Source organism: Neoarius graeffei, chromosome 27 (assembly GCF_027579695.1).
Source record: "Neoarius graeffei isolate fNeoGra1 chromosome 27, fNeoGra1.pri, whole genome shotgun sequence".
In the NCBI taxonomy this organism is placed as follows: Eukaryota; Metazoa; Chordata; class Actinopteri; order Siluriformes; family Ariidae; genus Neoarius; species Neoarius graeffei.
The window spans coordinates 37,098,472-37,108,629 of NC_083595.1; the positions used below are offsets into that span (position 1 = coordinate 37,098,472).

At 43.9% G+C, this 10,158-nt stretch overlaps 1 protein-coding gene across 2 annotated transcripts in view; it reads right to left on the reverse strand.

Annotated features, from left to right (window-relative positions):
* znf507 (zinc finger protein 507) overlaps positions 1 to 9,603 on the reverse strand; it is a 79,156-nt gene extending 69,553 nt beyond the window's left edge. Inside the window, exons 1-2 of one of the 2 annotated variants that reach the window (XM_060911746.1) lie at positions 297 to 496; positions 146 to 185 (exon numbers count right to left, since the gene is read on the reverse strand). The gene's annotated coding sequence lies outside the window, so the exon portion shown is untranslated. Of the gene's footprint in view, positions 1 to 145; positions 186 to 296; positions 497 to 9,465 lie in introns of those variants that run through there. The other variant, XM_060911745.1, reaches the window with a different exon arrangement.
* Positions 9,604 to 10,158: the final 555 nt, after the last annotated feature.

Below are 10,158 nucleotides of genomic sequence, written 5' to 3' on the forward strand. Positions count from 1 at the left end.
TTTCAAGACCTGACTATTTTGATACTGTTGTTAAATACATAAATGAGAACAACACAGAGCACCATATAATATAATATCAACAAATAATAATATATTGGAAAACTTGGCAACTTGGTGTACGAGTATTGAAAACAAATATACTTACTTTCATGACTATAGCACCCAAAATATGTCCAACATGCTTTCTGTATTTAACCATTTATGAGAGAGAAAGCATTAGGAGCTTCATATTGACTAGGAATCAACTTGAAAAAAATTAATTATTCCATAAAAATCGCATCGCAGCCAAGGCCTACCCTGCTCCCACGTTTGCTTATAAGTCCTTTGTCGTTTCTCCTTCTCGTACGCTTTATCGGCGGCCTTTTTCTCCTCTTCAGACCGAGGCCGCTTTGTCCCCGTCTCTGGCGGTTTCTGTACACCTTTCAGAAAATTCCACATCGCAGCGTAGCTTTGGCAGATGTAGATGTACACAACAACAAAAACACGTGTTTAAATGGGTGATAATGTGGCCACATCTATTGAATTTGATAACGTGATTACCGCGATATTCAACGAGATGTGTTATATGTGTAGGTACACAGTCCGTCTAAGAACTACAACAGCCCGTCTCTTTAAGAAACTACATTTCCCATGAGCCCACTTCCGAGATGACCTGCGTCACGCCGGGGCGGGATCACCAACGTCACATCCTACAGGAAAGCATAAGAAACCCGGAAACTCCTAGCTCCTCCTCTTTTGGCGCCGTGATTCAACACGGACACAAGGAGGAATCGCTCGCTCCGCGAGCAAACCCAAAAAGACGTCTTTTCTTTTCTTTCTTGCAAGAATCAGAGTTTCGCGCTTTTCTTTGTTTACCTTTGGCCACGGTAGACTCTAAGATCGCGCGATTTCAAACTCAGCTTGAGTTTACAACCAGTTTTTCATTTGTTCCTTATAAGTACATACAACACTGCAACCAGGCAGTTATTTTAAAGTTAAGAAGCGATTGAATCCTTTTTAACTCAAAAGCTGTGCACAGTATTTAGGCTACATCCACACGACAACGGCAACGAGATGTTATTTAAAAAAATATCGCGTCCAAACGGGCAACGATCAGTAAAATATCAGGTCCATATGGCAACGCAACGCTTGCTGAAAACGATGCAATACACATACCACACCTCTAGGGGCGCTGTAAGACGGTCCCTTCGGAGACACCAGAACAATAGAAGAAGTAAGGACGCATGCGCATAAACTATTATGCGCGAGACTTCATATTAGCCACAAAGTCAGGAAAATCTGTTCGTAAAATTACATTATAATGACCAAATACAATGAAAAGTATTTTTCCAGTCTCACCTGTGAAAGGTAATCCCATGTGATCTCGTTTGGACGGCAAACCTGTTGGTACAGTTAAACGCAGCTAATCTTTATTCTCCGCTTTGACCTATCCAATATGGCGGCGAGGATGACGTATGATTCTACGCGGAAGGCGGCGTCTTTAATGGTCCAGAATAAATTGAATGCTACACGTTGATGGATTAATTTGTTGTTTCTCACCTGTGAAAGGTAATCCCATGTGATCTCGTTTGGACGGTAAACCTGTTGGTACAGTTAAACGCAGCACATGAATCTTTATTCTCTGCTTTGACCTATCCAATATGGCGGCGAGGATGACGTATGATTCTACGCGGAAGGCGGCGTCTTTAATGGTCCGGAATAAATTGAATGCTACACGTTGATGGATTAATTTGCTCTTCTACGCCCTTTTTGAGGAATGTATTGTAGGACTTAAACCAACATCTGAAGAGGTGAGATCGCTCCTTTTTTTCCCTATTTTTGCTGGCGGGATTGACTCTGCCCTAAGGGCAGAGTCTCTCTCTCTCTCACTTTGCACCATTACACAATAAATATTCACAGTGAAAATATTTTGTAAGCGCGTTTCATGAACCAAGTTATAGGATTTGTTGACAACTCGCATCGAGTTCGTTACACTTCTACCCGGCGTGAAGCACATGTGGTTGTGACGTCACCGTAAACAAATCCGTTCTACTCATCCAGACGACTTCACAACGGCAACGTTGCCAGATCTTTCCACTCTGGAACCCGTTCTCAAAAAGATTGCGTTTTGGGCACCCAAAACGCCGGTGCCGTGTGGACGCCAGGCCTAAACGATAAGCAATTGTATCGGAATCACCTGAATCCGTTGCCGTGTGGACAGGGCCTTAATCAGAGGCTTTCTTTTCATCACGAGCGACCGTCGTCGGATCAAGAAGTTCTCTGCTCCACTGAAACTTGTACAAAAACTTTAAGTTAGCATTTTCATAGCCGACTGCAACATTTGCAAAACTTTTACAAAGGTACTTAAAATGTCCGATACACGGACTTTTTGTAGTTCTAAATCGAGCGTTAGGCCTAGTTCGAATGAAATTACACTATTAAAATGATCACTGAACGATTTGTTTTTCTGAATCTTTACTATTTTGTTGTTCGCTAGAATACCATTTTGCGATTTCACACTTAAGCAAATGTTTGAAAACTCCGGATCTCCTTCCTTCATGGTGGCTGCCATTTTTTTGTGCCGCACGGTGCATGCGCAGAGCTGATTCAGTTCAGAGTGCGCGTGCACTCGGCGGAGGCAGTAGTGTGTCGGGGCCGTCGGAGGGAACAGAAGCAGAGATAACGCTTATTTTGTCTCCGGTAAACCAGTCTTCTCTCGTTCAATTACGTGCTGGCATCAAAAGACACCGTTGGTTGTAAATGAAACCAAACTGAGTGGTTGGAGTGTATTTTCATACCCAAATGGAGAAATGTTCACTGAGTGTTTAACTGTGTAGCCCCACTGCAGACTGTTGTCGTTGTTAATTCATAGCATGCTCAGCTGCGTGAATGTGTCATGCACCGAAAATAAGAGATTTACAAGCCAGGAACGCCTCATGATGCAATACGCAAGAAAAGAAAGAAGATTTACTGCCATTTTACTTTGTATTTGAGTAAAGTGAATAAATAAATGGTCTGTGGAAAATACATTTAATCCTGGGAACTGTGTGCACAGGAGTTTATTTTGTGTTTACTCCTCCCCCCCTGGCTGGCTACTTATTTGTCATGGCTGGCTAGTATGAGCCTTAGTGGAAAGCCCTGGGAATGCGGAAATGTCAAGTTCAATTTTAGATTTACGAACCCGAAAAAAAAGTCGAAAAACCGGCGTAAAAAAAAAAAAAAATTTCAACCGCACAAACAGCGCTCACCCGGCCGGTGGACCGGAAACAGAACATTTTTTAATAATGGCCCTACCGAAAACATAACCTCCTTGGCGGAGGTAATAAAGCAAGTTTAAAAATGACTTCAGTTCTCCTTTAAGCTATTTTTCAGAGCCAATGGGGTCAATTGTATATTCTTAGCAAGTATACACACAATCTACTGTATATTTTTAATGTCTTGTGTCTCACGCCATCAAGTCTCCATCCTTGAAACTGATCCTAAAAAGAAGAGCTGACTCGCTCATTTTGGACACTGAAACCTGAAAACTGTTCGTTCAGTTCCACACTGAAAATGATTTGGCCTGGGCGCGCGCACACAGAAGCAAAATTAAGTGAACACCAGAGAGTTTCAAGACGTGAAACAGGCAGCAGATATTTGTTTTCTACTTTGTCATTATTCTGAATTTATATGTTCGGAAACTGAACAAATGAGGGACTGAAATACAGAGAAGACACACATTTGCGAAAGGTGTGGTAAGTGATAAAAAAAATAGCAATGAGCAGAAACAGATGTACATAATACCATCACCTTGTGTTAATTTGAGTGCCTCGTTTGGTTAATGTGAGCAGCTGATCGTATTCTCATGCTGGAACAGATTATCTAATAAGTGTTAGTCATTAATTGTAGTGTGTTATTTAATTAACGCGAGTTTAGAAAGAGCTCTGTAGTACATTTGATGAAAGGTCATAGGCAATGGTTGGAGGTGAAACATATGGCCCTTTTCCACTACCCTTTTTCAGCTCACTTCAGCCCGACACGGCTCGCGTTTCGACTACCAAAGAACAGCACGACTCGGCTCGCTTCAGCCCTGCTTAGCCCCTAAAACTCGCACCGTTTGGGAGTGGGGCTGAAGCGAGCCAAAGCGAGCCGAGTGAGGCTGGGGGCGTGAGCAGACACTCCCCTGTTCACTGATTGGTGAGGAGGAGTGTCCTCACATGCCCACACACGCCCCGCGAGCACGCTGGGATCTGTAAACACCGTAAACCTGGAAGAAGAATAATTACGAATTACGAGAATTTCTGAAGCCTTATGCGCCTCGCCTCATCTATACACTCTTGCCAGTATCTGTCCGCGTTGTCGGTGACAACAAGCCACAGCACCAAGACCAGCAACACTAACGACTCCATGTTTATTGTTTACTATTCGGGTCGTGAGACTACCGCTTAAAAGCTCACTGATGTCACTGTTTGCACTGCTTAACGACATCACGTGACGTCCACCCACTTTCGCTAACTCCACCCAATGTGTCCACCCACTTCCAGCCAGCACGGTTCAGCACGGTTGTAGTCGAAATGCAACTCCAACAGCCCCACTCAGCACGGCTCGACTCAGCCCAACTCAGCACGGCACGGCTCAGCCCAACTCAGCCGCGTTGGTAGTGGAAAAGCGGCAATAGAATATCAACTTTATTGTCTAGAAGAACGACCCAAAAAGCGAATTCAATCTTCCGGGTGTCTAACGCTACGTTCACACTGCAAGGCTTAATGCTCAATTCCGATTTTTTTGTGAAATCCGATTTTTTTGTGAGGTCGTTCACATTAACAAATATATGCGACTTGTATGTGATCCTCAGTATGAACGAAAAGCGACCTAAAAGTGTTCCGCATGCGCACTGCAGGATACGACGACGTCACACGCAGTGAGCATTGCCAGTGTTTACGGAAGTAAAACCGCCCGGTTGCGGTATGACTCATCCAATCTAGCTTGAATAGCTGCATCCCCCCAAATGGAAATCAGCTCCCTAACCTCTGCGTCCTTCCATTGAGAAGATTCAGAACCTTCACAGCCCGAAGTGTCCCTCGCATTGATGTCATGCGCAGGGGCGCAGATACGTTTTTTGAACTGGGGGGAACAAAAAACTGGGGGGGGACAAAGCTGCCAGCAAACCAACCCCAACCCCGATATGCCTGTCAAACTTGTTGTTAGTAACCATAGCAACCAAGCTCGAGCTCGCAACCTGTGCAGTCTGCGCAGCTCAACCAACCAAATATCAGTCTTTGTTTTGTTTTATGTGAGTTGTTGCAACTATGTATACACTGCTGTGCACCTCAATAAACCGAATGGTAATTAGTCTTTTGATTTTTCCGTGAGGTTTGCCTTATGCAAAGAAAGACAGCATAGACGTTTTTTCCTCCCTATAAGTGGGGGGGACCGAACGAGGTGAATTTAAATATGACTCGTCCCACCCTCTATCTGCGCCCGTGATTATGCGCCATGTTGTTGTAACTTTTTTGAGAGACCCGCCGCCTACTTCAGCACAGAATAGTGACGTTTGTGGCTTGTTGATGACGTGTAAGTCGGATGAATGCGACCTGGCGGTTCAGACTGAAGTCGCATATGAAAAGAGCGGATAGGAATCGGAATTAGCACCACATATCCAAACGGCCTGGGTCGGATTTGAAAAAATCGGATCTGTGTCGTTCATATTGTCAATAAAAGATCGGATACAGGTCACATATGGGCGAAAAGATCGGATTTGAGTCACTTCAGCCTGCAGTGTGAACGTAGCCTAATTTGCACCCTAAAATTGAATAGGGGAAACCGGAGCACCCAGAGGAAACCCACGCAGACACGGGGAGAACATGCAAACTCCGCACAGAAAGGCCCTCGCCGGCTGCTGAGTTCGAACCCGGAACCTTCTTGCTATGAGGCGACCACTTACACCATTGTGCCGCCCAGTACGTCTGTGATTTATCACAACGTGGATGGGCGTGTTTGTTAGATTTAGTTTCAAGGTGTGTCCTGTTAGCACCTGTATGCGTCATACTCTTCAGATAAGCAAGTGGCTTTCTAGTATCAGCCAACACTTTGTATTCGGAGGAAAGATCTGGTTTCCTCGACTTTCCCTCTCTGACCACAAAGACTCCTCAACTTCTGCTTTCTTTGGGACAGTGGTGTGAAAGGATGAATTCACTTCCTCACATACACGTGTGTCATAAAAACACATGGACCAAAATAGAGCCAGTAAACCACCATAGCCAGAGTTGTAGTGGGATTTCACTCAAAGGAAGTGGAATTTCAGCAGTCTTTAATGGCTCCAGCAGTTTATATATATATATATATATATATATATATATATATATAGTAGGGCTGTAACGATACACCCAACTCACGATTCGTATCGCGATTTTTGACCCACGATTCGATACACCCACGATTTTTTTAAAATGTTTTTTTAAAGTAGTAAATTTGACTTAACATTTACTTACTTACATTAACTATTTAATAACAGATAATTCAGACCACTGCAGAGAATGAGTAATATGTATGCAAAAATGAACAAATGTATATCCAAAGATTGTTTTATTTCTCAAAATAATACTGCTGAGCCGGAAGCTCTGTTTTTTTCGGTTCTGAAAAAGTCATTTTTCCTAATCGTGTAAATCCGTTAAGATTTTTTTTGGGGGGGTGGCTCTCTCACTGTGTCACTCTCATAGGGCCAATGATTTTCTGTGATCGCGGAAAACCGATGGAAATTACGGAATTTTTATAGTGAAACATTGCTCGCGTGTCAAAATGTAACTACCGCAGAAGGCTTCCGCCCAAGCAGACATGCCTTCAGTGTTGCCAGATATTGCTAACGTTTTCCACCCCAAAATATGTTCAAAACCAGCCAAAAAGCACCTAAACCTGCCCAATCTGGCAACACTGCATGCCTTTCCGGTCAAGTGATTGTGATTGGCTTGTGGTACACCTAGCCAGCCAATGAGCTGCTTGTTTACAGATTCGCTCCCCGCGTCGCAACCAGAATGGCGACCGCTTAAAATAAACGAATGCTCTGGTGGCCAAGGATGCCATATGGTTGTCAGTGGCGAGTGTGGACGTTGCGTGACTCGCAGAAGATTGTCGCAGGTCGGCGAAAAAACGCCTTATTAATAGATATAAAAAATAAAAGTAATTTAAGTAAGTTTAAAATGTAATTTCAATAAAAAGTTAAGTATTCATAAATTGAAGTTTGGAAGCGCCTCTGTTTTTGGGCTGAGGAGAAGTTTGAAAGGGTGTACCGCGATTCTGCCTTCTTGTATCGCGACACGGATCGTGGCTCTGCGTATCGCGATTTCGATTTCGATACGCATATTGTTACAGCCCTAATATATAAGCCAAAAATACATGTTATGGTGGTCTTAAAACATTTATAACATCGAAATGTTAACCTTAACAGCATTATAGGGGGAAAAAAGCCCAGAATAGAATAAAAATAATAAAATGAGGCATCTCATCTATTATCTCTAGCTGCTTTATCCTGTTCTACAGGGTCGCAGGCAAGCTGGAGCCTATCCCAGCTGACTACGGGCGAAAGGCGGGGTACACCCTGGACAAGTCGCCAGGTCATCACAGGGCTGACACATAGGCCAAGTTTACATTAGACCGTATCTGTCTCGTTTTCTTCGCGGATGCACTGTCCGTTTACATTAAACCGCCTGGAAACGCCGGGAAACGGGAATCCGCCAGCGTCCACGTATTCAATCCAGATCGTATCTGGTCCGGTGCTGTGTAAACATTGAGATACGCGGATATGCTGTGCTGAGCTCTAGCTGGCGTCGTCATTGGACAACGTCACTGTGACATCCACCTTCCTGATTTGCTGGCGTTGGTCATGTGACGCGACTGCTGAAAAACGGCGCGGACTTCCGCCTTGTATCACCTTTCATTAAAGATTATAAAAGTATGAAAATACTGCAAATACTGATGCAAATACTGCCCATTGTGTAGTTATGATTGTCTTTCGGCTTGCCATCCTTCCACTTGCAAGTGGTAAGTGACGCGCATGCCCGACATGCACTGAGATCACACACACAGCGGCTCAGTCCCGAATTACTGCTCGTGCACTTCATTCGCGCGCTCTGTGAGCTGCGCAGGGCCGGAGTGCACACCCTCCAGAGGGCACTCGCTGTTCAGGGTGGAGTGATTTGGAGCGCAGGATGCCTGCGGAGCCGAGCGTATCCGTGTATTGGCGTTGCTGTGTGCAGGCAAATCGTGTATTGGTGTTGCTGTGTGCATGTTAATCGTTTTAAAAACGTTAATCTGATGATCCGCTGATACGGTCTAATGTAAACCCCACCATAGACACAGACAACCATTCACACTCACATGCACACCTACGGTCAGTTTAGAGTCACCAGTTAACCTAACCTGCATGTCTTTGGACTGTGGGGGAAACCGGAGCACCCGGAGGAAACCCACGCGGACACGGGGAGAACATGCAAACTCCGCACAGAAAGGCCCTCACCGGCTGCTGGGTTCGAACCCAGAACCTTCTTGCTATGAGGCGACCACTTACACCACCGTGCAGCCCAGTACGTCTGTAATTTATCACAACGTGGATGGGCGTGTTTGTTAGATTTAGTTTCAAGGTGTGTCCTGTTAGCACCTGTATGCGTCATACTCTTCAGATAAGCAAGTGGCTTTCTAGTATCAGCCAACACTTTGTATTCGGAGGAAAGATCTGGTTTCCTCGACTTTCCCTCTCTGACCACAAAGACTCCTCAACTTCTGCTTTCTTTGGGACAGTGGTGTGAAAGGATGAATTCACTTCCTCACATACACGTGTGTCATAAAAACACATGGACCAAAATAGAGCCAGTAAACCACCATAGCCAGAGTTTCAGTGGGATTTCACTCAAAGGAAGTGGAATTTCAGCAGTCTTTAATGGCTCCAGCAGTTTTTATATAGGCCAAAATTACAGGATTAAAAGATTTTAAGAACCAAAATACATCTTCTGGTGGTCTTACATCGAAATATTAACCTTAACAGCATTATAGGGGGAAAAAAGCCCAGAATAGAATAAAAATAATAAAATGAGGCATGTCTGCTAAAAATACTTTCCACAAGGTGGACACGTAGACATTTCTAAGGTTGGTTTAGAAAGCAGTCAGTGCCATAATATGTTTTATGAGGTAAATAATGACCATTAAAGCAACAAAAGTTTTCTGTTCTTAACAACAAGACGTCTTTCCGAACCAGAGAGCTTTTATATATCTTCTCCAGCCGACGAAAAGACAAGCACACATGGCGAGCATGTGGCTGTATACCGAATGCTTGCTTAGTCCCTATCTAGGTGCTCTACCAAGGACGCTGAATGTATACAATACGTAGTGCACTACATACACGGAATGAGGCGTTTGGAACGCGGCCTGTCTCTCACACTAAAGCCCGACAGTGTAGAAAATAAGCCGAGCGTTATTTAATAAACAGCTCAGAATCAGGCAGTCCGAGTTACTTACTGATGCAGCGACTCTGAGTGATCTTTGACCCCCTGGCGCTTGTAATTCGCAGGTTTTATTCTCAAGCAGTAAAAAAAAAAAGAAGTATCTCACTTTTTTTTCTCACGCTGCGCTCAAAATGGCGAGAATGGAGCACGGATCACGTGACTCGTCCTGCTTGGTCAGGTGACCAAACAGGACCGAGAACGTGACGTCAACCACGATGCCGCGTGCATTTTTCTCCCCACCCATCTGTTTTCTGACAAATCCCGCCTCTATTTCTTTAACTGGCTTATGATTGGATAATGAAAACGTAAATATGACTGATTAGCCAATCCCAGAGGGGTGGTTTTGAACTGATTTCAGTTCATGTACGCCATCTAGCGTTAATACTGTATATCACACTTAACAGCAACACTTGATTAAAGGACATACTGTGCTTACAAACCATGATACACAGTGGTGCTTGAAAGTTTGTGAACCCTTTAGAATTTTCTATATTTATGCATAAATATGACCGAAAACATGATCAGATTTTCACACAAGTCCTAAAAGTAGATAAAGAGAACCCAGTTAAACAAATGAGACAAAAATATTATACTTGGTCATTTATTTATTGAGGAAAATGATCCAATATTACATATCTGTGAGTGGCAAAAGTATGGGAACCTCTAGGATTAGCAGTTAATTTGAAGGTGAAATTAGAGTCCGGTC